Source organism: Ptychodera flava, assembly GCF_041260155.1.
Source record: "Ptychodera flava strain L36383 chromosome 23 unlocalized genomic scaffold, AS_Pfla_20210202 Scaffold_23__1_contigs__length_28996876_pilon, whole genome shotgun sequence".
In the NCBI taxonomy this organism is placed as follows: Eukaryota; Metazoa; Hemichordata; class Enteropneusta; family Ptychoderidae; genus Ptychodera; species Ptychodera flava.
In genome coordinates, this window is record NW_027248277.1 from 15,976,284 (window position 1) to 16,003,836 (window position 27,553).

Consider the following 27,553-nt stretch of genomic DNA (forward strand, 5'->3'; position numbering starts at 1 on the left):
CAACTTGGCCACAGAATACAATGGGATTGGGCCAAACCATTGTGGTGAAAGGGGTGAGCCTTATGGGAGGAGTCCTTCTGTAATCATTTACTTTCTGCAATCATTGTACTAACACAAAGAACATATTAATATTGTTACACCATAAAACTTATTTTGTACATTTCTGTTCTTCAGTTGAATAAACAATAACTGTAATATTTAAATAAGTTTTAAGTGTTTTCTTCTAAGTATTGACCGCAGTTTCTCAGTATGGTCTGTACAGTACTTGACATGTCATCATAGCCTACTTATCTTTGGTCCTGTCGATGATAAATTTATGCCTCCATAGAAAATTATAGTCCACTTTAATTATGATAGCTTTAGACATAGTACACCATGTGTTGAGAACCAGAATGTTGGGCTTTCACAGACAACTTACGAGTTTAGAGAGGAACTCATTGCACATAAATATAAAGAATATTACTAAATATTATTTGTTGAAGAAATGCAATGAGGTCACATTAGCACCTTTCTACATATGGTACATGTGCCAAATAAATATTTTGTAATAATAGTAGTTTTAAATAAGAACTTAGTATTGATAAGTATTCAATAAAGGTCTTACACAAAAATTTTATTTCAATTTTACTCAAGCAAGTTATCTTGGAAATTATCGAAAGTGTGATTTCACCAAAAATATCAGTTTTAACTTTTTTGCTCAAAAATGATAAATTATGTGAGGGTGTAAAAATCCAATAAAGAGCTTAACCCTTTCAGTACCATGGTTTGTCCCAAATCCATTGTTTTCTATGGTAAAGTTGGACCTGTATACATGTAAACTGGGGTTGAAAGAGCTTAACCCTTTCAGTACCAAAGTCAGTTTTTGTGCCTTTACAAAATCTATCCAAGTCAATTTTTTTCAGATTTTTGCCAAAATTTTCGATAAAAAAGTGTAGTTGATGAAATTTTGATGTCCATTCGGTCCAAAGATTAAAAAAAAATCACAGAAAATTTTATAAAAATTGGCAAGATGTTGCAACAAAATTCTGGTGTGAAAAATTTCAGCTCTCAAAGGGTTAAAAGAAGCATAAATTCACAGCAAACATCAAAGTTAATATATGGGAATATATGCCTGTTTGTAGAAAACAGGGCTGGGTAGCCACAGTGAAGTGTTGTGTACATAAAGCGGTTGTTGATTTAGTCTGTCAAGTGTTTGTACAAAAGTGCTTCACTGACTGTTAAATAAACAGCCATGAGTGGATTACAAATTTACCCATGTGACAAGCAAGCCCTACTGCTCTGATAAAAACTGGCCACAATGGCGAAAAAGTATAGAGGAGAGACAAAATCTCTGCAGTGGTCTGAGGTCTCAGACCAAGATTGGTTCACGCCCAATTTGCTAGTTAATGAATCCAGAAGACATGTGAACGGCAAATGGAAAATGCATTATACATGTCCTGGTTGCAGTAGAATTGCATTCAATGCCATATAATACTCATCTTGAAGACATGAAATACTGTAAAACATGGCTTTTTTGTTTGCCTGTTGTTTTAGCTGATTTATCCAGCATAAAGGATTTTTCTCCAATTTCCCTGTATATATGTCAAACTTTACCACAGAAAACAATGAAATTGGATCGAAACCATGGTGGTGAATTTAGGGTTAAGATGCAGCAAATTCACTCATTTCCATACATCACTGAACTATGGCCAAAGTGTCTTGTTAGTTAAACTATGAGGGTCTATGCACAGTGTCTTGGAAGCTTTTCTAAACATCCAATCAGCTACACAATAACCTAAATTCAGACTCCTCAAGTTGCTGTAAATAGTGACAATCAAGCCAATCAGATATAAGCTTCTGAGCTGCAGCACATCTGCAAAATCAAGTGCCTCTGATTCAATTCAGTTTCCTATTTTGCTAAAAAAAAAGAATGCAGCTATTTTCAAAGTGTTTTATAATATAGAACAGACATTTGCTAACTTTTCACTTACGTTGTACTTACATTGGACCAACCCAACAGTGATATCATAGTGACTCTGGTGTGTCTAAACTTGATATATAATGTTTGAGATCTTCAGTAATTTTTCTTTGTTTTATTTGTCAAAATACTGAAAGCCAGAACAACAGATTTTAAAACTTCTCTCGCATGGATTTAAAGCCCTACCCGCCACAACTTGGGGAGAGGACTGTACAGTGGTTGCTACGGTTACAAGCAAGAGCAGCCTGAAAAATGAGAATGGTTTTCAGTGATCTGCTAATTAGCCCATTTGGTACAATTGACTAACATATGTGAATGACACTGACCACTACCAATGCACTGTTTGCATTTTACAACATTGTTGATTTGTATAACCACAAAACAAAAGGAGCGCAAAACTTGGTGCCACAACAAGGAGCCAAAGAAATAAAATCTTTGCACACCTTGCTTCTAAAGCCTTTCACCCCTACTTCTGAATATACAGGTCCAACTCTGCCACAGAAAACAACAGGGTCGTACCAAACGTTGGTGCCGAACAGATGAGTTTGGAGATCCTGTTCTCCAGGAAAGTTCATTTGTGATGAAGAAAGCTTTATTGGATGTAAGAAACCTTCAGGACAGGGGCATGATGGGAAGGCAAAGGATGGAAAAAAGAAAGAAAGTAGTATTGGCATTTGCATGCTTCAAATTTATATCAAAGAATGATTTTCTCCCTGCATGATGAAAATTTCAATACTTTTTGTCATCTACTTGCAGGCACTGAAATTTGTGCTTTCATGCACATGAATTATACTTTTCATATGTATGAAAGTACACAACTTGACCTTGGCCTTGAGGCAGCCAGTACTAATTTTAAGAGAAAACGACCTGTCATTTCGTAAAACAATACCTTTAACCCTTTGAGTGCTGTAATTTTTCCCACCAAAATTTTAATGCAACATTTTACCAATTTTTATGAGTTTTTCTGCAAGTTTTTCAGTAATTCTGGACCGAATGGACAACACTTTTCGACGGCTAGAGATTTTATCAAAATTTCGGAAAAATCTGAAAAAAATTACTTGGTTTATATTTTAAATGTATAAAGGGAAAAACACTGACTTAGGTGCTCAAAGGGTTCATTAATATGGCGTAAAAAACTATGTCTGCTTGAGCTGTGAAAATACATACAGTACGTTACAACCTGTGTTGGTTGATGTGTGAAAACGAGCACAGATGAGTTTCTTTGGACTGCTATCATGCAAGAGAGATTATTTGTCAATTTATAGCATATTCAATTGAATGTTATGGTCTCTGGACCAGTTACAGAGCAGTATCAGTGGAAAAAACAAACCTATGATCACTAAGCCATGTGTTTGAGAGGACAGGTCAGATAAAAGACAGAGATTGGTCTTGGGGTCCAAGCGGGTGACGGTTTTTAACAGGGCTGGTCATCAGATGTTTAGGGTAATAGAGTCAGGAATGCATTGGTCAGTTTATGGCCAGATCAATCTGTGGTCATGTTGAAGCCAGACCAGGCTCTGAAATGACCACTGCCTGGCATGGAGGACAAGTCCTGTCACTGGAGAGGAGACACAGTCCAGGTCTTTGACGGGATCAACATCAGAAACGTGTCAAGAAGCGAACAGCTGTCAGTGTGGCGGTCTCTGGGCTTGGCAGTTCGATTGACGGAAACACAGGACTGAGGACGACCTGTGCGAATTTTAAGAAACTGACACCACATTGAGAAGCGGACCACCCAAGATGAACAAGACAGGAAATGAGGCAATAATAATTCATCACCAGTCAACAACAACAGCCTATAGTAAAGCCCCACTGATCGCATACTATGCCAAGAACGTACACCAACACATACACACGCACACTAACAGCATGCATGTGTTGAATTCACTAAATCTGCAATGCCACACACAATCTCACATTTTTCCCCAGTAAAACAAGGGGCATATCTGTTGTAGCTGGTAATTGTAATACAACAGCCACACAAGGCCAATTAATCAATTCATTCTATCCATTAACCACCATTTATCACCATTCTTTGGTCCAATGCTATTAAACATGGGTGGAATATACAGAGCACTTTTGAATGACATCGTGTTGTATCCCTACTTTTTAATGAATAAATGTATGTAAAGAAATAAATAAAACAACAAAAATCAACATGCCTCCATGTATATATTACCTTAGTGCAAATCCCCCCCCCCCCCACTTTCTCTCTCATATGACATACAGGAGCAATTTTCAATACTTTGCTTGTCAGATCAGGGATGTTAACTCACCAATTCACTTAATATTACTGGGCCAACTTTAAACAGAATAAAAGTTTTTTTGCTAATTTTGGAGTGGCAGCTTGCTTCCGTACTAAAAATGCAGCTGAATCCATTGCCGTGCATGGTGGGGTTCTTCATGCCAAACGGGAAACTACAATTCTTTATTTTTTCTATGCCTGGATTGATTTGAGGGAGTCAGACACTAAATTGTTTAGCATTTTGATTAGACAAGCTGAGTTGTTTAAAATCTCATACAAAAGGATCCAATTTAGATGTCTGATTAATCAGAATGCTAATTGTTAGATGCTAAGTACCAAACAATAAAAAATATCACAATTCTATCTGTATATCACCAGAGAGAAATTGACGGAGACAGCAATTCTTTAATTTTCTTTTAAGCCTGGATTGATTTGACAAAGTCAGACATTAAATTGTTAAGCGTTCTGTTATACAAAAGGATTTATTTTTCCTGTTTGATTTTACAAAATGGTTGACTGTTGTATGCTAATTACCGAACTATAAAAATATCAAAAATTCCACCAGTATGTCAATTGAGGGAATTTCAAGCAGGGTTAACCCTTTGAGTTATGTAATTTTATTGCGACATTTTACCTATTTTATTAATTTTTCTGAATTTTTTGGATAATTTTAGACTAATTGGACATCACATTTCATTGGCTAGTGTCATATCAAAATTTTGGCAAATATCTGAAAAAAATTGACTAGATATATTTTATAAATGTGACAAAAATTGACAATGTCGCATAACAAAGAACATGATAAGCTCTGTCTACAGTCTATTTTGCAGTCAAGAACCGCCTATTACAATGTCAAAACTTATACTCAAACCTTTTGACATAAATCTAACCTGTCCAACCCTAATTTCCCTGTAAGCAGATCCACACTCACCATTGACAGCCTTGTCTTTGGGACAAACCATGGTGGTAAGGGGGTGAAACTCATTTGGGCTGAATTTGTCTCAGGATTACCAAAAAACATAATGATAAGTTAGCCAGTAGTTATATTTAGGTTCAAAACAGGATTTGTTTTTGCCATATTTTGGCGGTATCTGATCTATCTCATTTCAAATGATGCAAGAGTACTTAAACTGACAAAAACAAACCTAAATATTTTTCTCTTCAGAAACACTTTTTTTTGGTAATCAGTATGTTATCTCTGATATGATTGATGACGATGAGCACAGTAAACTACAATTTAAAGTGTATATTAACTGTTCAAATATTTTTAGGATGGGAGCTTGCACAAATAGCACTCATCTGGACGCTCAATATGTTATTTCCCTCCTATTGTGTCTCTACCAGTATATACAAGAATGATGGGATACTCTGTTTATTTCAACTCTTTCACTAGAATTGATGTTTTAAGTAATTTCTGTCATACAATTACCAACCTGTTTGTACTTATGAGGCGCTTTCTATAACTGTTCTCTAACTGCAGACAAGATCTTTTTTGAAATCACATCCCACACCCCAACCAGTCTATGAATAATTACCCACAATGCACCGGTATTACTCCACAGCATAGGAACTTGAGCACAACATTTATTAACCCTTTGAGTGCTTTAATTTTTCTCACCAAAATTTGAGTGCAACAATTTACCAATTTTTAAGAATTTTTCTGTTATTTTTTGATAATTTTGGACCAAATGGACATAACTTTCATTGGTATAGTTTTGGATCATAATTTTGGAAAAAATCTGAAAAAAAATATTTTGATCTGAAAAAAATTGTCTGTACGTATAATCTAGAGAGATAAGGAAAGTTGACTTTGACTCTCAAAGGGTTAATCCTTCCTGACGGTAAAACCACCCGCAAAAGGAGGATACAGAATTCATTTGTAGGCAACAACACCTGAATATTGTACACAGTGTGTTGCATTGACAGCCCTGAAAACATTATCAAAAGTTACAGGTACAGAGGTACTTATCACTCAAACACAAACAAGCCAGTTTCAATTTCAAACATGAATCACTTTGACCTAACCAAACTCTGTAAATTTGCAAAAACATCCAAATTCATATAATTTTCCAACATTTCTGTGTACTTTTCGCCCTATTCATAAATGACTAACATACGTATCAATACTCGTATTGCTGAAGCAAAGACTCTAAATGTAAGTTAAGTATTATGACCAAGTGACATTATAGAGACGCCCTGTCTCAAATGTAACAATGTTGATCACCATAATTATGTTAATTGATGATGGGGAGAATAACTGTACAAGAGTACAAGGACTTATCCATTTGTTAATTAGACTCTCTAATTAAACTAATTAGGAGAAGAGATGTTGTGGCGATTAACGTATTAACACTGAAAGTATTAGTTAAATCTTATTGTTTCAAAGATTAAGAAGGATCAATTACTTTGAAATGAGGGTCCTGAAAACTTCATGCCTCCCCCTGAAGCAAACATCCCTCCCATTTCTTTTATTGGAAGGCTGACAGTTAAATGAGTGCTGTAGAGGGATCTGTCAATAAACTGTGAGATTGAGTGTAATCTACTGATGAAATTAACCAGACAAAATTGCAATGGGTAGAATAGTTGAACAATATCACATCACTCTCTGATGTGGTAGGGCTATGCATAGTTCACCACTGTGCTGTGGTTTATTAACCCCATTGTTTTCAATGGTGAGGTTGGACATAATGTACAGGAAAAATAGTGGTGTTCACAACTGTGCTGTGGTTGAACATCATACTTTTCAATGGAGAGGTTGGCCCTATGTGCAGGGAAATGGTGTTCACCACTGTGCTGTGGTTTAACCCCTTTGTTTTCGATAGTGAGGTTGGACCTATGTACAGGGAAATGAAGGTGTCCGTGCACCACTGTGCTGTGGTCTAAACCCAGTGTTTTCAATAACAATTTTGATATAATTTACAGGGAAATAGTATTTTCCACTGTGCTGTGGTTGAACATCATACTTTTCAATGGAGAGGTTGGCCCTATGTGCAGAGTACAGGTATATTACAACAATACGCTATGGTATTACTGAACGAATAAAATTTAACCCTTTTAGTGTGAAAGTCAACTTTTGTTGCCTTTATAGAATACAAAATAGCCAGCAACCTTTTTTTAGATCTAGACAATTTTTTTCAGATTTTTCCAAAAATTTTGGTCAAAAATTGTAGCCAATAAAAAGTTGTGGTCATTTGGTCAGCAATTATAAAAAAAAATGACAGAAAAATTCATAAAAATTGGTAAAAAGTTACACTGAAATTTTGGTGGGAAAAATTACAGCAAAACTAAAGGGTTAAACTGAAGGGTAAAGGCTGGGATGCCTGAAACAAACCTATTGTACGACCCAACAAAGCTTTCTCAGACAATGCTTTCAACTGCAACACAAGATCACCTTTAGCCAATTTACTTCGCAATCTGCCACATTACATAATCCAGATTAGCAGTTAAGAACTATTGAAGATTAGAATAAAAAATTCTGTCATTTGTGCAGGTTGTGATCGTCCCTTGGTAACTGGACACAACATTCTCTATGGGATTGCTTGGTGAGTTTTAACAAAAGTACTAGCTTTTAGATTTGATTTGCTGAGAATCACCCATGTACATTATTTAAGTTGGTTCACGGCTCAAAATTGAAAGACTTAACTTTTCGCTCAAATTTTCCACCAAGAAATATTAATCCATTTGGAAATCCCTTTTGAAATCAAGACTAAAATAGGGTTGTCACCGTACAATATTTGGCACCCAACTGCTCGAAATTTTGCACACCTGAAATTCAAAATGGCTGCCATCTTTGTGTTTACTTTCAAAACAAATACAATTTTCAATTTCCTAAAAACTAGAAGATGAAAATTTCATTTACTCCATTAGCTTCAAAATGAGTCCCCACAAGTGATAGATCAAAAATATAATGCAAAAAGTTTGAAAGTCTGAATATCTGTTCTCAAGGCACTTTCTACCTTAGGCAAACCAAAATCATAATTTATAAGATGTTATAGTAATTTATAATGCATTTTACGAATACAGACCCCATTGTTGCAAAGCTAAATGGTGAATATTTTAACTTGCTTTGGGGAGAAGAACAAGAAACTGGAGTTGACATTCAAAACAAAAAAGTAGAAAAAAATCATCAAAAGTTACAGCTTCTTAAATTTGCTGATGAAGAGAGATACTGACTTCTTTCTACCTGGGACCATACCATTTTATAGACTCTGGACAGTATGGAGGGGCAGCTGATTTGTAAAAGCGGAAAAGCTGACCTGAAGTCCTTTGTAATATGAATTTATGACCTTTGTGATATCTTCACAGAAGCAAAGACCAGGAATTTGTGCGTAGGTGGTATGTTTACTACTATTAGAATTCTCCTGTAAACATTTAAAGGTCTTTGAAAGTATTGTGAAGAAGATAGCACGTACATAAGAACTAGGATTCCATTTTGTAACTTTTGTCTTGATGTATGGAATAAACATTCGCCACATCAACCATACAAATGATAAAAAATAGAGAGTAGAAATTCTCAATGTTAAAGTTATATCTTTCTCTAGCTGATTATCCTCTTAAAGTTTCTACAGACCATCACACTGGAAAAATTCACTGTTTTTGGTCAAGGCTGGCACCATGAGAAATTTTACCAGTGTTCCCAAGTCACAATACTGGTGTTCTGCTCATGATATTAACCTTTGAGTGCTGTAGTGCTTCCCACCAAATTTTAATGTAACATTTTACCAATTTCAATGAATTTTTCTGTAATGTTTTACATAAGTTTGAATCAAACAGACATCACATTTCATTGGCTACACATTTTTATCAAAATTTTGGAAATAATCTGAAAAAAAAGTCTTGAGTATAGTTTATAAAGGCGACAAAAATTGACTTTGGTACTCAAAGGGTTAATATAATTATATCAGACGACAACATAAACAGTACTGGGTTTCCCACATTGTTCACCTATCAAACCAAACCTGAGCAAGAACACTGGAAAGTAATATAGGTATAATCTCTACGTCTTGGATTCACACAGTCTCCTTTCTTTCCATTGAGTTCCCACTGACGTACTAAAAAGACTCTACTTGTATGTTAGAAAGTTTACAACTCTTTGAATCAATTTAGGAATATCTTGACATTTCTGTGGATCGATCAAATCATACATAGGATAGAATATGCCTCAGGAACAGATATTCAGGCTCTCAAACTTTGACAATAATTTTTTGGTCGAACATTTGCATGGTGGGGGCTAATTTTGAAGTTGATAATTTACACCATTACACAATATCAATAAAATTATCGATAAAATTGATAATTTTATTTTGGTTAACACAGGAATGGCAGCCATTTTGAATTTCAGGCATCAGTAAATATTGGATAATTTGTTTCTGTAGTATCAAAATTTGCACTGTGACCCCTGATTTTTATTCTTGATTTTGAGCTACAGTGAATGAATTAAAGTTTTCCATGGTAAGTTTAAGCAAACATTTACGTCTTTTAATTTTGAGGCACAAGTTACAGCAATTTGTTACATTTTCGACAATAAGGGAAACCATCATGAGGTCAGAGGTCATCACATCAGCTCAGAGGGCAGACTGATGATGGAACAGCTCAGTGTCGCCACAATATGGTTTACTTCAGACTGATGCTCCCGGGCACAATCAGTTCTGTGGGCGCTGTCATTAAACTCTAAACAGTTTATCGCTGTGACCCTTTTGAACTCTGACCTGGAGGTGAATGGACTGGTGATTGGCAGAGCTATCATTATGTCCCATGGTGCCTTGGGGGCAGTATCCTGAATTCAATGTGAATGAAATGCTGTTTACAAATGAATCTGTGTTCCGACAGTAGCAACTTTATGTCACCGTCGAAGTATTTCAATTCTCAACTTATCCTTTCAAATCCAAACTTCAGGATCAGGCCTAGTGTATTTTGGTCAGAGTACCTGATTGATGAGTTAATGCTAGAACTATGCACTTTTATGGCAGGGGTGTCAGCGTTGCTTTGAATGAGCAGTGCACACACATCCAGCATATATATTCCAGCTGGGATGAACACTAGCTTTACACAATATCACAGTGTAATATCCTGTAAATCTTAGAATTTCTCCATAGCTTTGAAACACTGAGGGCTGACAATTTACATAAGAATACATCATCTGCATATACTATTTTGTTTTTGAAATGTATTCTTTTGTGCCGGGTATTTATATATGAACAAATTGTTCCAAAACAGAGGGGCAGTTTGGTAGTTTTTCTTCTGAAAAATACTTTGACATAAAACTTTCTGCTTTCAAATTTATAGACAGCTACACATCAAACCTGTCCCAACTTCAAAACTGAAGTTCAGTCAAGCTGAGTTACTCAGTTAGAGCAAACCACTGAATCCACGATTAGAAATATTTTCAAAAATCATTGTGTCATCAATATTTTTCATCTCTCTCTCTAAACCATGCAGCCATACACAAACGACGTATAGTGCTCTGAACAACAACACGATGAAAATTTCAAAAAATATCCTGCAAACCACCTTTTATTTGTCTCTCTCTCTCTCTCTCTCTCCCTCCCTCCCTCCCTCCCTCCAAACAAGCGGAAAACCAACTCATCAGTAATTGAATCGGGGTGCGATCAATTTCAGAATAAACAGAAAATGTTAACTAGGCATAGTGAGCTTCCTGCGCAATGCTGACATCGACACCCAAGCATTCAACCGTTCTCATTAAAAGTTTGAGAGAAAACAGCAGCATAGTTATTCTCCTCCAGGCTGAAAACACAGAAACTCACCGCTAAAACCCCCTATCACTTCAACTCAATCATACAAGTTCCAAGGTTTTAGACTTTTCTAACTTGGGTGAATTAATTGGCACCCCTAGCTTGCTCATTATTCTGAGGGTTGATATCTGAAACCCCACTGGATGTATTCACACAGGCAACTGGACTACTGGGCAGAGGGCTTCGCTCAAAAGAATCGCTAGTAACCACGACAACAAGTCATTAATTAACAGAGGGAACTTTTGTCCATCTTATCAAACGACTTTCTTCATTCCTAAAAGCCATACATGAGTGACTAAAATCAAACTCTGCATCATTAGTGAGACAGTCCGTGGCACAATTCCTTGGAAATTTGTCCATTATATTTGTTGTGGAGGATGGCTTATGTTTCTCCTTCAACTTTCTGAAGTTCTGTAACTCTGTAGGACTCTTCCCGCTAATAGGTCATCCAGATTACGAATCAAGCCCTGTCGCCCCCATTTCTTCAATGGTCAAGTTCACAGGAAAGAGTTTTACTACCGGCGACACAACAGCCAGGGCATACCTATTTCATGATTTTTGAATTTTTCAATATAACTCAACAGCTTTCTTTGACAAAGTAGTACCGTTGTATGCATGAAACTTGGCAAGGGAGATGTTCACTCCGGCAGGGATGCCCCTCCGGAAACAGGAAGACTGTGCTACCCTGATCTAGCTAATCCATGCGGACTGGACGATGGAAACTACGGTGATATGATCCAGGCAATCCAATTTTTTTCTCTGTACCCCATCTAGTCTATAGTGAGCTACTGACTTTCTATGCTGGGGTACGAAAGTAAATTTTAGTATATAAACCACAAATTTTCTATGCAAAAGTGAAACTCCAACTGCCCCAATTAGGTATTCTACCCTTTCATCACCATGGTTCCTCCCAACCCCATTGCTTTTAATGGTGAGAGTGGACCTTTCCATTGGAAAATGGGGGGGATTTTGATGCAATGATAATTCACTTACCGTGCATTTGTGTGGTTTTTCACCAGTGTGTCTCCTCATATGTACCACCAGCATGTACTGCGCCTTGAAAGGCTTTTGCTCACGGATGCAATCCTTCCATCGGCAGACAAAGTCTTTCCTCTCGGCATGGATGTGGTCATTGTTGATATGCTGTGACAGATTTCAAAACAGCAGAGAAAATATTACTTCTTTGTTTCTGTGGCTATACATGCTATATATATTATTGTGTGTAATTAAAACTCCATTAGGTATAACTTTTGATGTACTTTCCAATATTGTTTTGTAATATACACTATTTTCTCCTATAGTACCCATTTCATGTGAAAATACCGGGTATTCAACCTATCAACAAATTGGAAATGTGTGTACTGTCAGATGTTATTGTTGATAACTGAATTTAAGTCACTTCAGGAATTCACTTGTCGATGATATTTGCTCCAGTTGTTCATAATCATCTCATACTTGCAGGAAAATGATTTATTTATGCAATGAAAGTGAATAATAGGAAACCATCATTTGCTCTTTATTTGCTACAGGTTAAACACAACTACAGCTGAGAGTATGAAATTGCTCTGGAAAAAAGACGAGTTACAGAACTGAATATTGTTATAAATGGATTAAAAATCAATAAATGACAATTGAGAACTGTAATGTTACACTTTTCTGACAAGTATTGTGACATCCCTTTACTGTTACTGATAAAACATTCAAAATACAAAAAGATTGCATATCGTACATAAGATATCATGTTTGCAAGGCTGTGTGTTTCAACACACTTTATGGAAAAGAAAAGACACCTCAGAAAAAATATTGAAACTGGTATGAGTTGAAGGAAGTATAACAAAGAGAAGTCTGGTGAAATCATTTTATTTTAACCCTTTGAGCGCCAAAGTCAATTTTAGTCACCTTTATAGACGATACCCAAGTCATTTTGTAATTTTTGACCAAATGGATATCATATTTCATTGGCTACAGATTTTTATCAAAATTTTGTCAAAAATCTGAAAAAAATTGACAAAAAAATTTACAGGAAAATTCATAAAAATTGGTAAAATGTTGCACTAAAATTTGGTGGGAAAAATAACACCACTCAAAGGGTTAAATTCGTTGTGAGGGTGGTAGGACTGACAGGTGGGGAAGGAGTGAGTGACCAGGGGGGGAGGGGTGATTGGCTGGAAGCTATCTTACCTGTACAAGTTCTTCAAGAGTTTCAAAATGCCGTCTGCACTCCCCCCATTCACAGTCGGTAACAACCTGGACCTCCTCCTCCTCTTTGATTTCACCGGGGGTGGGTACATTTTGATTCTTGGAGTCGGTGTTCGTCGACGACGAAACGGTCGCGGGTGGGGACTTGGCGGCCTCCTCTTTGATCTTGGATCGTTTTGACGACTGCTCTTCGGTGCTGCTGACTGTACTGGAAGCCTCATTGGATGCGTTCGAAGCAGGCTTTAAAACAAGAACGCAAAAAACCTTTCGTGATCGCTTGACCATTTTGAAATTTCTCCATTAAATTCACAAGCATTAGCATTATACCATCCCTGTATAAAATGATCATTACTGATCATACACTCTGTTAATTGGATGCCGATCTGCACACATGGCAACAGCCACTCGAAACCTTTGGCTTCAACATTTTGCATGCTAATTCAAAATACAGCAATTTAATTGGATTTGGGCGAACAATACAAATTAGCATAAAGATTGTGTGTTAACAACTCATGGGCAATTACACAAGAGAGAATTTTCAATTCAATTTTCATGAAATATTTCAAATCGGTAAATTAGAAACTACATCCTTCACAAAGTTTACAATTAAACAATCAATTTGATTAAAAATAGTCTAAACATATTTTGCCATATCATATATCTAGTAGGAAGTTACAAGATAGTAAAATTGCTGAAAATTTGTTCATAAATTTTGTCTGATAAACCTTCAATCAATAAAACTGTTCACTAATCTCTTCAAGCACTAACTCAAACTTCTCCTTCCTCTGTTTAAGCGGGAAACCCCGACTCCCTGTGAGCTGGTCCACAATCACCACTGATAACAATGGGTTTGGGCCAAACTATTGTGGTAAAAGGGTTGGTAATTACCTGTGCTTCATTTTCTGTACTCTTTTTATGACTGTGACCTTCCTCAGGTATCTTTGGTGTCCCTGGCGTCTGGGCTTGCGACAACAACGCCATCATCGACGGATGCTGGGGAATCGGCGAAGAGTGATACGGCTGCGGTGGGAAGAACTGCGTTCCGACTAGACTTTTCTGTCGCATGAAATATTGCTGCTGGAGATGTAAATGACGGGTGACATCGGTGGTTGCGCGAACCCTAGCGGGCTGATTGTTCCAGCCGACAGGTGACCATACGAGCCACTTGCCGACGAGCTACGAGAACTACTATTTATGTAAGCGACTAACGAATTCGGTGATGTACGAATCATTGCATTAATGTCTATGATTCATTCGAAAGCGGGTGATATAGAAAGCGCTCTTTTACGACTCAATCTCGCGGAAGGCCTTGGACTTGAAAATCTTGAACCTGAAAAAAAATTAAATTTTTTCATTACATTTTTATACTTTTTGACTAAATGGTCATCATTCATTGGTTGCACATTTTATTCAAAAGCTTACCAAAAATTGGAAAAGAATTGATAGATTGTATCTTAGACAAAAAAGATAAATTGTGCCATTCAGATAACACGGTTTTCAAAAATAGGGTAAAAAGTAGATAGGCAGGAATTTTTTTTTCCAAAATATTTTTCAGGGGTTCAAACACTGGCCACAACATTTTCAGCAAAACGTATCATACATATAAAAGGAATAAAAACATAAAAGACATCCTCTTTCAAGCAAAAATCAAATGTCAAGTAATGAATGCGTGATTTTACTTGTTTTTTTTTCTTTTTTTCACAGCTCTAAAAGTCTAAGGTCAGCAGGTAAAAATAGGGTAGGATGGGTTATCGGAACAGCACAATTTTTTGGCCTTATGAAAGCGACAAAATTGATTTTCACACTATAAAGGTTAAATAGCGTTCTTACCATCAACTGAGCCAAGTCCAGAGCAGAATGTTCAATACTCCCGGCTGTGCTTGGTGGACCACTGGCCACATCCGAGTAGACACCACGGTGGGACATCATAGCGTGCTGCTGTATGTAATCCGGTGGCAACGGTGGCGGCATGGACCCTGGAATGAGGGAAGACGTTGATGGAATGACAAGCCCAATTATGAGGGGTGGACAGAAGGGGTAATAAGAGGGTTTTATATGTGCAAATTTCACATGCCATTAAGTTCAAGGTCAATATACACTCAAAGAAACTTAAAATTCAGGGACTTTCAAGGATTTTTCAGCAACTTCCAATGACTTTTTGAGGTTCGACCAAAATACCATTTTGCCATATATTTCCATAACGGTAGCATAGTCTCAGATATCGGATTAACATCAAGATGTCTCAAACAACTGAACTCAAAAAAAATATCTGGGCTGACTCACAAAGTTCTGAAATCAGAGGCAACTGTGGTCGGATAATGGTTATAACTCACAGTTGGGTCAAACACTAGTTTGAAATACTCTAATGAAAAATATTTTATAGCTTCAATAGATCTATTACCTTGGTCAATACAATAACATGGACTGACAGTTTTGTAAAGAATCAGACAAATGTTCAGGAACTTCAAAAAGTAATGAAGTTTTATTACATATTCAATAGTTGCAGTCAAAAGTTGTCGTCGTCACATTTTCTAATTGACACTGCCGGGCAACTTCCTGATGTATACATATGCTAATCTCATAAACTCATTTGCATAACATAAACTCTGCACCAATCACCTAGAGTGGTGTAAAATGTACCACCTCTTCAAGAAATGACAAACCCAACTGACAGAAATGACACCAAAATATGATACCAGTGATGCCTACACACTTGTGGTGATGACGAACGATCCAAAATTAATCATTACATTGGACGAGTTGGAAATGTGTTTCTCATCTGTATAAAGTAGAGCAGGGTACATTCCAGATATAGGAACTGTGTGACTAACACTCACTGTCACACCCAAACAAAAACTTTGTCAGATTATGACTTACATGTAGCACAGCAACTCACTACATCGCATCTGTCTCGGAAATTCAATGAATGTATTGTGATTTTTAATATGAAATGTTCTCATAATAAAGATGGAAATACGATTATTGCAATCGAGAGTGGCCATTAATGAGTGCAGAGTCCATACACTCAACGGCAACTGACACATCCAAAGCCTTTCAAGAATTTTTTCACCAATTTACAAGGACTTTTTGTGGTTCAAAATACCATATCCTAGACATCATTTTTACAAAAAAAACATCTTATATTGTAATTTTACAAATCCTTCACTTGATGCCACGATGATAATCTCATTGCATTGTGAACAATTGACCTAATCCATCCGTATGGATTGAAATAGAGACATTTTGGAAAGACAATATGGCACACTAATGGGAATCAAAAACATCTCTCTAAGTACTGGACAGTATGTGTTTGGTACCGGTAAGCAAAATGGAAAAACATATCACCCAGGATGATATCAACAGGGGGCTTTCCCCCTTCATCCGCAAACTTTAGGGGGGATTTCACCAGTTCATGTGTCGTACTTGTTACCTGTAAGGTGTGACTGGCACTGTGTCATTTGGGGGAGGGGGGGGGGGGGTGTGTGTGCTAGTCCCCCTTGGCAAATTACTAGTGGGTGCCAACATGTCAACAGAGGGGGAATTCTCCACCTCCCTCTCTACATGAAACTCTGCACAGCTTATGTGGCTTGAAAGTAAGCGTTGCATTTTACAGAAAAGTGACATAATTGCCTGACATGTACCTGGTGCATGGGGACTCAATCCTCTGGCCTGGGACAATGCAGACATTGCCGGACTTGCCGCAAACAGATTCGGAGGGTACGGAATGACCGGAGACTCCGCCTGGCTTCCTGAATGATGATGCGGCGTCATCCGGACCAGGGAGACATCCGACAGCACTGGACTGCTGCTTGGTCTTCAAGAAAAACGGATACAATAAACAACACATAAATATACGGTATAGACATTAAAAAATAAATAAACAAACAACTAAACAAAATCATGACAATAATATCAGATTTATTTGATTGTATTGTGCCAATATCCATCAGTGAAAAGGTAATAAAAGATGCTGATGAAAATTAAAGAAAAAAATATAATAGGAGTGAAAAAATCAAAGTTATAACAGAATTAGCATATACCAAGAACTACCAAACTAGAAATAAGAATGGTGTAATAGGTTGTTATTTGTGTGAGGAGGTAAAAATTGCTAAAATGTAAATTGTTTGGATAAACAGATTTTATGTAATGTCAATTTACTGAACTACATATTTAAAAGCAAAGCACCACCAAGTTACTGAAAATGATTCCCACGTATTAGATCAAGCGTCAGCTCAGCTAGCTAGCTGATACCATTATAACTTTGCAGCCACTTTTGATTGCTGCTGTCGTAAGTGATGGGAAAATGGAATCCACGCACGCACTGTAATAAATCTAACTATCGTCAATGGAAAGAACATCCAGACAGAATTCAAAAAGTAAGCACTTACTCTTATAAATGTGTAAATAAATCAAGACAGTATCCTGTCCCTAGACCACGGCTATCGCAGTGACTAAATATTTTGATATTTCAGGCATGCATGTCCTGTTTAATGGCCGATTGTGCCAACAATGGCCATATCAGTTAAGATGATACTGAACATCAAAAGGTCTGGACCTCAATAAATTTGTTTAACAGTGATTATGATAGGGTAGTGGCTTGTAGATACCTACCATGTACTATTGATTGACAAGTGTCTACAGTGCGAGATGATGTTTTTTTCTAACCATACTTTAAAAGGCAAGCAGCTTTAAATTTTGATGATTTTTTTCACTATTTTTTATTCTGTATGTCATGTGCAAGTTCTTGTTCTACTCCCCAAAGAATGTTGAAATACCTACTATTTACCTTGCAAACACGGCGTATATACATTGAAAATGCACTGTTATAATTTATATTTGAATTCCAGTACAGATCAGATTCACTTGTCAACAACAGTCTACACTTTTACAGATTGAGTTGACAAGCTCAACACTGTGTATCTGATGCTTTGGAAAGTAGAACAAGAAACTGCAGTTTACATTAAATCGAAACCAGTAAAAATATCATCAACAGAAAGATCCACTGGCCTTAAAAACTTGATATTTTACATTCCTTTGATGGGAAAAGTTACTATCTTCTGACATTATATTGTATTTTAAAGTGGTAATTTCATATGAGCAACTATTTCCGATGTTCTGCTCACTGAAACATTCTAAATCGTCAGTCTTCAAATCTCTGCTCCATCTCTGCTTGCAGATGGAACAATAAATGCTTTGCTGACACTCTGTGATTGCATACACCACAGAAATGCCATCAGCATATTTACATTTTATACGTATACACAGGATGTGAGTACAGCTCTGGTGATTGATAATTCAACATGCTTCTGTGAGCAGAACAACCTATGAATAATTTCTCACAAAATTGAGTGATGTAATATGAAAAGGTAGCTGCTTTGTTCCTTTAAACATTTAATTTAACAGCAATACACAAGCCATTATTTGCTGGGTCCAGGGAATTATAGACATATTTTTCAGTTTTACCTATCGTTATAGAACATAACACGTGATTAACATGTGAGATTTGAGCAAATAAGTCAAAATTCATTTAAAGAATACCTAATGGAGCCTGGATTGTACGTATTTGTCATACAAAAAAGTGACCTGCATTAAGGTTCCCATTCAGGTTCAGGAAACACTCTCATATCTGAACATTTCACTATTTTCAGTAAAAATTTTCTCACCCTATTCTCAATTGGCAGACAATTATAACCCTTTCACCACAATGGTTTGGCCAAAACCCACCGTTATCAATGGTGAACATGGATCACTTTACACAAAATTAGGGGGGTACAGGTTAATAAGATTCCACAGCAAGGTGAGCTGAGCAATTTGCTGTCAACATGAAATGAAATGCCTCTCCAGGGAACTCACATCATCGATACCACAAAATATACCATAACTGGACAAGATGGGTAGAACAGGATACTTTGCAAAGGGGGAAAACGAAACTGCCACTATAGAACAATACATATATATACCATACAACTGCAGAAAAATAAAATCACATTTTGGCTATACAAACACAGAACAGATACATATCAAAGTCTGTCTACTAGCTCTGATACAAAAAATCAAACTTACATAACATTAACAGTGATCATATCGCCACTTCCAATTTCCAAAGACCACAGTATCCCGTACAATCAACTATCCACCGTGGAATTGTTAAGTTTGTGAGGACGCAAAGACTTTCCTATTTCACAAAGAACTGCACAAAACAACTGAAACCTTTTAGAAGCACAGCGACGGGGATGAATATATTTTTGACATTTTCAATAAAAAACATGTTACCACACTAATGAAGGAAGCATAAAATTGAAGAATATTTTTAGCATATCCTTTGCTGCACTGATGTGGATTCTCAGACTGCGGCAAACAATAATTTCTTCTTTTGTTTTGTTTAATTTTTCCTGAAAGACAATGTTGTTTACCAAAAACAAGGAATGGTCCTTTTTTATTTTAATAGGCTAATAAATGTATTTATCTGCAAGTAAAAAAATTGTAACTTTGTAATAATTTGCAGAAATCAATTATATCTGGAATTTGTTACAAAATAGTTGAGTTTGCCCCATTTTACTGACAGTACTGCCAAATATGATATATTACATTATTTTGATAGAAAAATTGCTATTTAAGTGGTCAGAAATTCATAAATCAACATTTGTTTAATTGTGCCTGATATATTTCTAAAAATATCACACTGAGTGTGTCAAAATTTACCGCATAATTTAATGAAAGAAAGGACGAAGATAATTGAGTGAAATCCTGGTGGGGTTTTAAGATCTGGGTTAAAACTATGAGGCTATTACGAAAAATACTCACAAAAGCTAGCGCTGCGCTAAGACATGAGTGCTGTATATTACCCGAAATGAAGCAGCTGGTGATGTGCGATGCCAATGTCCAAGTGCATCCTTTATGGTAATTAAATAATGATCTCACACTCATGACATGGGATTAAAATTGGGCCAAGTCATATCTATTTTTGAGAAATGTAGTTTTCTTTTCGATTCATAGTGAGTACAGCATGCGCTGTCCCGGATGCATTTCAGATGGTCTGTGCAACTACAAGTAGAGGAATTAAGCCAGACAAATTCTAATGACCCGTCCAATGGGTTCCTTGAAACAGGCCCCGGGTGAACACCCAGCGGCCCTGCAGAATGCACTGCACATGGGGTGCCAGGAAACAGTCAATGTTACAGAGCGCACGTATGTTCCGTACAGCTTTTTTGGCACACACAGAAATCTGTTGTTCATGATGGTAGATGCTTAATTAATATATAATAATTGATAATTAATTCACAATTATGTGACATATTCATGAGAGTAATAACTACACTGACTTACCAAAAGTATAGGCACAGAGGGAGACTTATCGTTAGTAGTAGCTAGAAAGGTTAGTCAGTCCAGTGCTTTGTTAACATGGGCAGCATCAACAGAGAAAAGCAGAAAGAGCTAAAATGTTAGTGAGATCTGTTGTATTACAGGCAACATGATGAAAATGAGCAAATTCTGTGACTTTAAGTTCAAGGCTTTTTTAGATGAGACCAATCAGTACTTATGGCAATGCATGTAAACAAAACAAACCACCATACTGGATGGCAGATGGCAGAAGCACTTAGCCTACTTTTATACTGAAGGAGAGAATTGCTGAGTTTTTGGATATATAAGCTCACCTATGCAGCTACAATATTATTAAATTATCAATATAAAACATTTAGGAATACTATATTATATGAATCCAAGAACATATTTTTCGCCCATCCATTGGAAATATTGTGGGTATTGTAATGATGCAGTTAACATAGCATCTGGGCAGCAGGAATTGCACCAGTTTATAATTATTTTCTTGTGAGTTAGCAAAGGTTGGGAAAAACACCTTTATGTTGTCAAACTGCTTTGGCAATTATAGTGTCCTTCTGATCATAAAATCTCTTCTTTATCATAATTTTTCAAATATTCATGGTTCCCTTAGTGTTAACCTTATCAATTAAGTTATCTGACCCATCATAAACAATATGGAAAGACAAATGAAAATCAGGCATTAAAATGGAAAATAATTTGCTCTTACCCATGAAGGGGATGATGCATGTTGGATTCAAAGTAGTATCGGCCCTCGTGTGTCCGTGAATCCACAGGGATCGGGTGATGAAAGGTGTATCTTCCTTCAAAGGTTGCAATGCTTGGATGAACTGTGCAATAGAAAGCCAAAACATGAACAGATATACAAAAGGGAAACTTGACCCTTGTCCAGTACTAAACAGGATTAAGTTGTGGGAAGAGGTTAACTTGACACAAGCAGGTGATGTGTATACGCAAACTGTTTCTACAAGACAAAGTCAAAATCCATCATTCTGAACTCATTTCATCAAGTTTCTTTCATTTCACAGATGTTTTTATTTCTTTCAACACTTGCAAATATTTCCTGAAGGAAAAACTCACCTTAATTACTATTCTACGGAAATTAAATTGCACTTCTCATTGACAGTAACAATTTTGAACACTGTCCTATGTGCAACCTTGGAGTTTGTATAAGGTGCATGTCATTATATGGGACAATTTTAGTAGTCCAATAGAATTGCAATCATGAATGGAATATTTCAGAAGAGAATTTACATTTCAATTTTTGCTGGATTTCTTGTAACAACAAAAACACCTGAACTGGAGGTTACTACTTACCAAAGGGACCATCATACTGTGGACTTCTGGGGTCCATAACAAAAGGAGAGGCAGCCATTGCATGATGGGAATGAGCTGCAGCATACATGGAAACGGGGTAAAGCCCTCGCCTGTGTCGAATCTCATCGGTAGACGATGCAGCTGCTGATTCTACCTTGCTTCTTGAGCTTGATTTCTCTCCTGCCAGGGCAAAAACAATAATTTTGTCAGGTTCTGTCCCTCATCCACTATTTCCTGTACAAAGGTCTAACTTTGTCATAGAAAACAGAGGAACTGGGCCAAACTAATGACGTGAAAGGGGTTCACTTTCATAACCCTTTGAGTGCCAAAGTCGATTTTGTCACCTTAATAAAATAGAACACCAAAATTTTTTTCAGATCTACACAATTTTTTTTCAGATTTTTCCCAAAGTTTTGGTCCAAAACTGAAACCAATGAAATGTCCATTGGTGCAAAACTATAAAAAGTAACAGAAAAATTCTCAAAAATTGGTAAAATCTTGCCCTCATATTTTAGTGGGAAAAATTACAGTGCTCAAAGGGTTAATATTTCATTGTTTGACATTATTTATTCATACTTATTGAATATATAACATACAAAAATCTATAAATATATACAAAATGTACAAGCAGAAATTTTACAAACTGTTGACAGGCTGACAATAGAAACTCTTCAACACCGAAACTGCCAAATGTTCACCTTCAGTGTTAAAAAATTCACAAAAAATCTCAGAGTAAGAGGATATCAGCTTCTGTAATGGCACACGTAATTGGACATTAAGTGACACAAAAGCATGCACTTTTTGTTGAAAAAAAAAAGATAATTTTCTGATTTTCGGTTACTGTGGTCTTGGTTTGTTATAAATCAATAACATACCTTGTATACATTTTTTAAGGTGAGCAAACATGATTATTGTTGTAAGGTTGAAAATTCTATACATAGCTTGACTGAAAGTAATTATAGCTTTGCAGTGGTTTACACTCCAGCTACAACAGCACTCAAACATTTGATAAACTTCAGAATACTTTCTTTTGTTTGATAAGATTATTTACTTGCTTTTAACACATCTACAATCGTGCTTTGTAATTTTTTGAGGAAAATGAAGTTCTGTCAAGCATGGATATGAACTTTCAACCACAAACTGTTAGGAGAAAAAAGCAGCTAACAATGAGAAATCCTGAAGTTCAAGAAATTTCAGTGTGTGAAGCTGCAGGACATTATAACATCTGCTTCTGTGTACATGTTATCAAACATCTTCCAGAATTTCACACATTCTGGTTTACAAAATCACATGGAAGTGTAAATCATTTTGTAAAATGTTAGCATTGCCCACACTGCTTTCGGTTTGCAAAGCAATACTTTTGATTTCTACACCGGTGTGTGTGTGTGTGTGTGTGTGTGTGTGTGTGTGAGAGAGAGAGAGAGAGAGAGAGAGAGAAGAGAGAGAGAGAGAGAGAGAGAGAGAGAAGAGAGAGAGAGAGAGAGAGAGAGAGAGAGAGAGAGAGAGAGAGAGAGAGAGAGAGAGAGAGAGTTGGTCTTTTTTTCAAATGATGTTAAATGTTAAAGCAATCATCCAACTGAATAAAGTAGGTTGATCGACAGTGGCATAATGGGTTAGAGTTGGACCTAGCAATTTAACAGGTTGTATGTCTGCCAATTCCTGCGCTGGCAGATTACAGCAGTTCTGTACTTGTGATGTGTTATTCATGGTGAACTCACCATGATTAATGGTAGATTAAGGAAACTTGACAAAATAAAAAGATGGTAAACTGCCAGGAGAGATTTCTTGTGTTCACAAAACTCTTCAAAGTCTAATTTAGCTTTCTTCAGACAGCATAGACCTCAACGCGGAACAAACTACAAAATAAGGAACAGGAATGCGACAGTATGTAGAGAAAAAGATTTTTTTCTCGCCAAACTGAGCATTCAGTGAAGTGGAAACAGCTATTGCTGAGATTCACAATTAATGAGGTAATCCCACTCTTTTGCATGCGTGGGTTATTCCATTCACTGAAACACAGGGGTGAATGGGTTTATTCCTGCCTGAGTGGATATGTTTCCACAGAGGTTTGTTCTCCCTATTTACCATGTCCCTTGTTGCCAATTATAACCTTCGAGGGGAATATCTCAATACAAAGGAGTCTAGCAGTTGATTGTGTCCAGATTACACAACCAATGGTATCCTCACTTTCAAAGGTCTCAAAGTTACACAACCAATGACAACTGCTCTTTCAAACCGGCTGACTGCACTTTCTATGACTCCCTATAGAATCTTTAGGATCATGTTCGTAGAAAGACAGTGACAGCGGATGTGGGGCGTAGGTTCAAAACTACACAACCACATAAAATTCTTTGATAGTCAACCCATTAAACGGAGAATCTTTAATCCACTGAATGGTAGTTCTGTCGCTTCATTCATCACTTCGCACACCTGTCGCATATCAGCTTATTTTCTCATGAATTCCAACATTCAGTGCAGGCATCAATGAGTATCTACTTTGGTGTCGTTGAGACCCCTTAACTCAACAAAATGTGCTTAAAGAAAACGATTTTTATTTAACTTTGATGAATCTGGTATAAGGGATGGTATAAACAGTTGAAATTTTGAAGAATAGTTCTATCTTCCAAACAAATTTCAATATTTTCCAATCATTTTTCCAAATGAGTAGATTGTTTCTTGTGCTGGCATGGGTAGGACTTCTACAATCTCACAGGCTTTAAAAGAATTTGCGCTGCGTATACATTTTGTTTTATTGGGAAAGATGGTCTTTGATAACAGGAAGAGGTAGCACTTGAGTTAAAATGTAACAAAAATGAGGTAAACATGAGTTAAAATGTAACAAAAATGAGGTAAACATGAATTAAAATGTAACAAAAATGAGGTAAACATGAGTTAAAATGTAACAGAAATGAGGTAAACCGAGTTAAATGAGGTAAACATGATGTTAAACGTAACAAAAATGAGGTAAACATGAGTTAAAATGTAACAAAAAATAAAAATGAGGCAAACCTGGGTTAAAATGTAACAAAAATGAGGTAAGCATGAGTTAAAATGTAACTGAAAGGTAACAGAAAATGTGTACTTTGACCCAAAAAATTAATACAGCTGTATAATCACTCCAGCAATACAGTGTAATCCCTTCCATGATTTGAAAAAGTTGCATCAGAATTTACATAAGAGGTATAGGAGCTGAAAACAAAAGGTTTTGACAAAATAATAGTATGCTTTCAAAGTTTGATCTGAGAAGGATTAGCCTGATCTACTGTCAGAAATGGAGTTTTCCCTTGACTGATAACATTGTTACTAAACACAAAGCAAAAGTATCTGTACCAATTTTGCACTTTCTTGTCTTTAATCGTAACTTTTTTTTTCAATGACGGCATAAATCGACTTAGAGAGGAAAACTTACACCTGCTTTAATGTATTGATAGTTTTATATTGGTTAAGCTCAAGTTTTAAAGAGTGAAAATTTTCATATCATGTATGTGTTATTCCAACAAAACCTTGATCTTTAGTAATTGGCTGTATAATTCCCTCAAAAAAGCTCTCTTGAAAGAACTCTCACTTTTATAGTGATAACAATAATACGTAGAGCCATGAGACAAATTTGCATTGGTCACAATGCTTACTGTTCATGCGTAAATTTTATTTGGGCTAGACGGGGATTTTCAGACATTCTATTCTGACGTAAATCAAGCATCTGAGATGTTTAATTCTACCATTTTAAGCTGTTAGATGTCACTCACTGCAATGACATAGATCTACTATCCTACTTGGTATGTGGATATGAGAGAGCGACTTAAATTAACCACGCTTCAATACCTCTTTTTAGTATTGACTAATTAGATGTTACAATCACTTATATCCCGACTTTCCTGTAGAGTGGTCAAACAATAAATATACATAAATATTTGGGTTATACTAAAGTGGTAGCAAAAATGGATAAGAATACACTTTCTATCAGTGGCCTACTGAGTGATACTGGACCCGTATATGCACAGTTGCTAATGTGGTTACCATATAAGGTACACAGCGAACACCCTTCTGACATAGACAAAATGGAAGTTATGAAAATATATTGGAATCGCTGTAGTACACTATCACCTAGTTTTGACTGTTTCCTCACAAAAAGACAAAATTTATTCAACGAACCAGCATCAGTTGCTATTTCCACTGTTTGTAAATTCATACCTGCTATCCTTGTTTGATCAAAATTTATCTTCTAATGCATTTTTTGGGCCGTTCTGAGTTCTCCGTTCTCAACGTAAAGAAGTCACAATGACATCATAGGCTGGCACACACACCGCGCATTACACTAAATGTTTCAACTGATCACACTAATAGTGACTACCAGTAGATAGCCTAGCTATAACAGCATCACTACTTTCTAGTGTACATCAGTTACTATGTGAAGTAGTCTAGTGTACTGCAGTTACTATGTGAAGTAGTCTAGTGTACAGCAGTTACTATATGAAGTAGCCTAGTGTACAGCAGTTACTATGTGAAGTAGTCTAGTGTACAGCAGTTACTATGTGAAGTAGTCGTGTACAGCAGTCACTATGTGAAGTAGTCTAGTGTACAGCAGTTCCTATGTGAAGTAGTCTAGTGTACAGCAGTTACTATGTGAAGTAGTCTAGTGAACAGCAGTTACTATGTGAAGTAGTCTAGTGTACAGCAGTTACTATGTGAAGTAGTCTAGTGTACAGCAGTTACTATGTGAAGTAGCAATTAAGTCTGTTTCGTAACTTTCACGTTTTCTACGTCAGTGGTGCATTTGCCACACATCTAGCCACAAGCAACTGTGCATATACGTATGCCTGACATTCCATAATATATGTCACCTTGTTTTCCATGTGAGAGTTTGACAGTCTGAACAGTGAACAATGACTTTTTTCTGTCTAACCTGCAAACCATTGGCTGGTGCTGTACATACAAGTGCTGTATAAAACGGAAATTTCAAATACTGAGACCTGGTAAACAGTCCAACCTTTTTGATGGAATTGGATTAGAGAAATGAAAGCCAAAATGACATGCCTGCAGATAAGTGCAAGTGTCATGAAATTCCTCTCAACTGGGAGACAAATGATTGTGTCTGTTATGTGTTTTACCCTTGAATTATTCTGTGAATACAGAGAAATTTTTGTCTAGTCACATCTGAAACTGTTTCAACTATTCTCTTCGATAGCTGCAAGAAATTTTCTTGGGGGGAAGATTATCACATTCCAAACTCTGCCTGTAAAATTGTGTGTGTGTGTGTGTGTGTGTGTGTGTGTCTTTCCCACAGGGTATCTTATTTGTATGTTTTGAGCAGACTCCTAATGTGATCTGTTCACTACAATTGTTTGGTTCAATCCTATTGCTTTCTGTGAAAAAGTTAAACTTTTAAAAAAAGGCATGTAGGGTGAAACGCTCTGACATATTGGTGAAGGTGGATATTGAGAAACATTATACACTACATGTTTCCATTTTAGCATGAATTTGCACGCCGTAAAAACTTGAGCTGAACAGCACCCCAATGATAAGCAGGGACTTTCATTTTGCATTCTTGTTTTAATTATTCACTGCCTAATAGTGGCAAAAGGTGTCAAATATAATTACAGAAACAATTCGTCTCTCAGATTTCAACATCCTATTAAGGTTGTATGCGCCTCAAATTAAGACTTTTGCTCACATTTTCCGCAAGTAAACTTTCGACGATTCTATGTCGAAACTAAAAATAAAAATATGGGGTCACCATGCCCA

At 36.5% G+C, this 27,553-nt stretch overlaps 1 pseudogene; it reads right to left on the reverse strand.

Moving 5' to 3' along the window:
* LOC139123777 (zinc finger protein GLI3-like) overlaps positions 1 to 27,553 on the reverse strand; it is a 73,919-nt pseudogene that overhangs the window by 16,872 nt on the left and 29,494 nt on the right.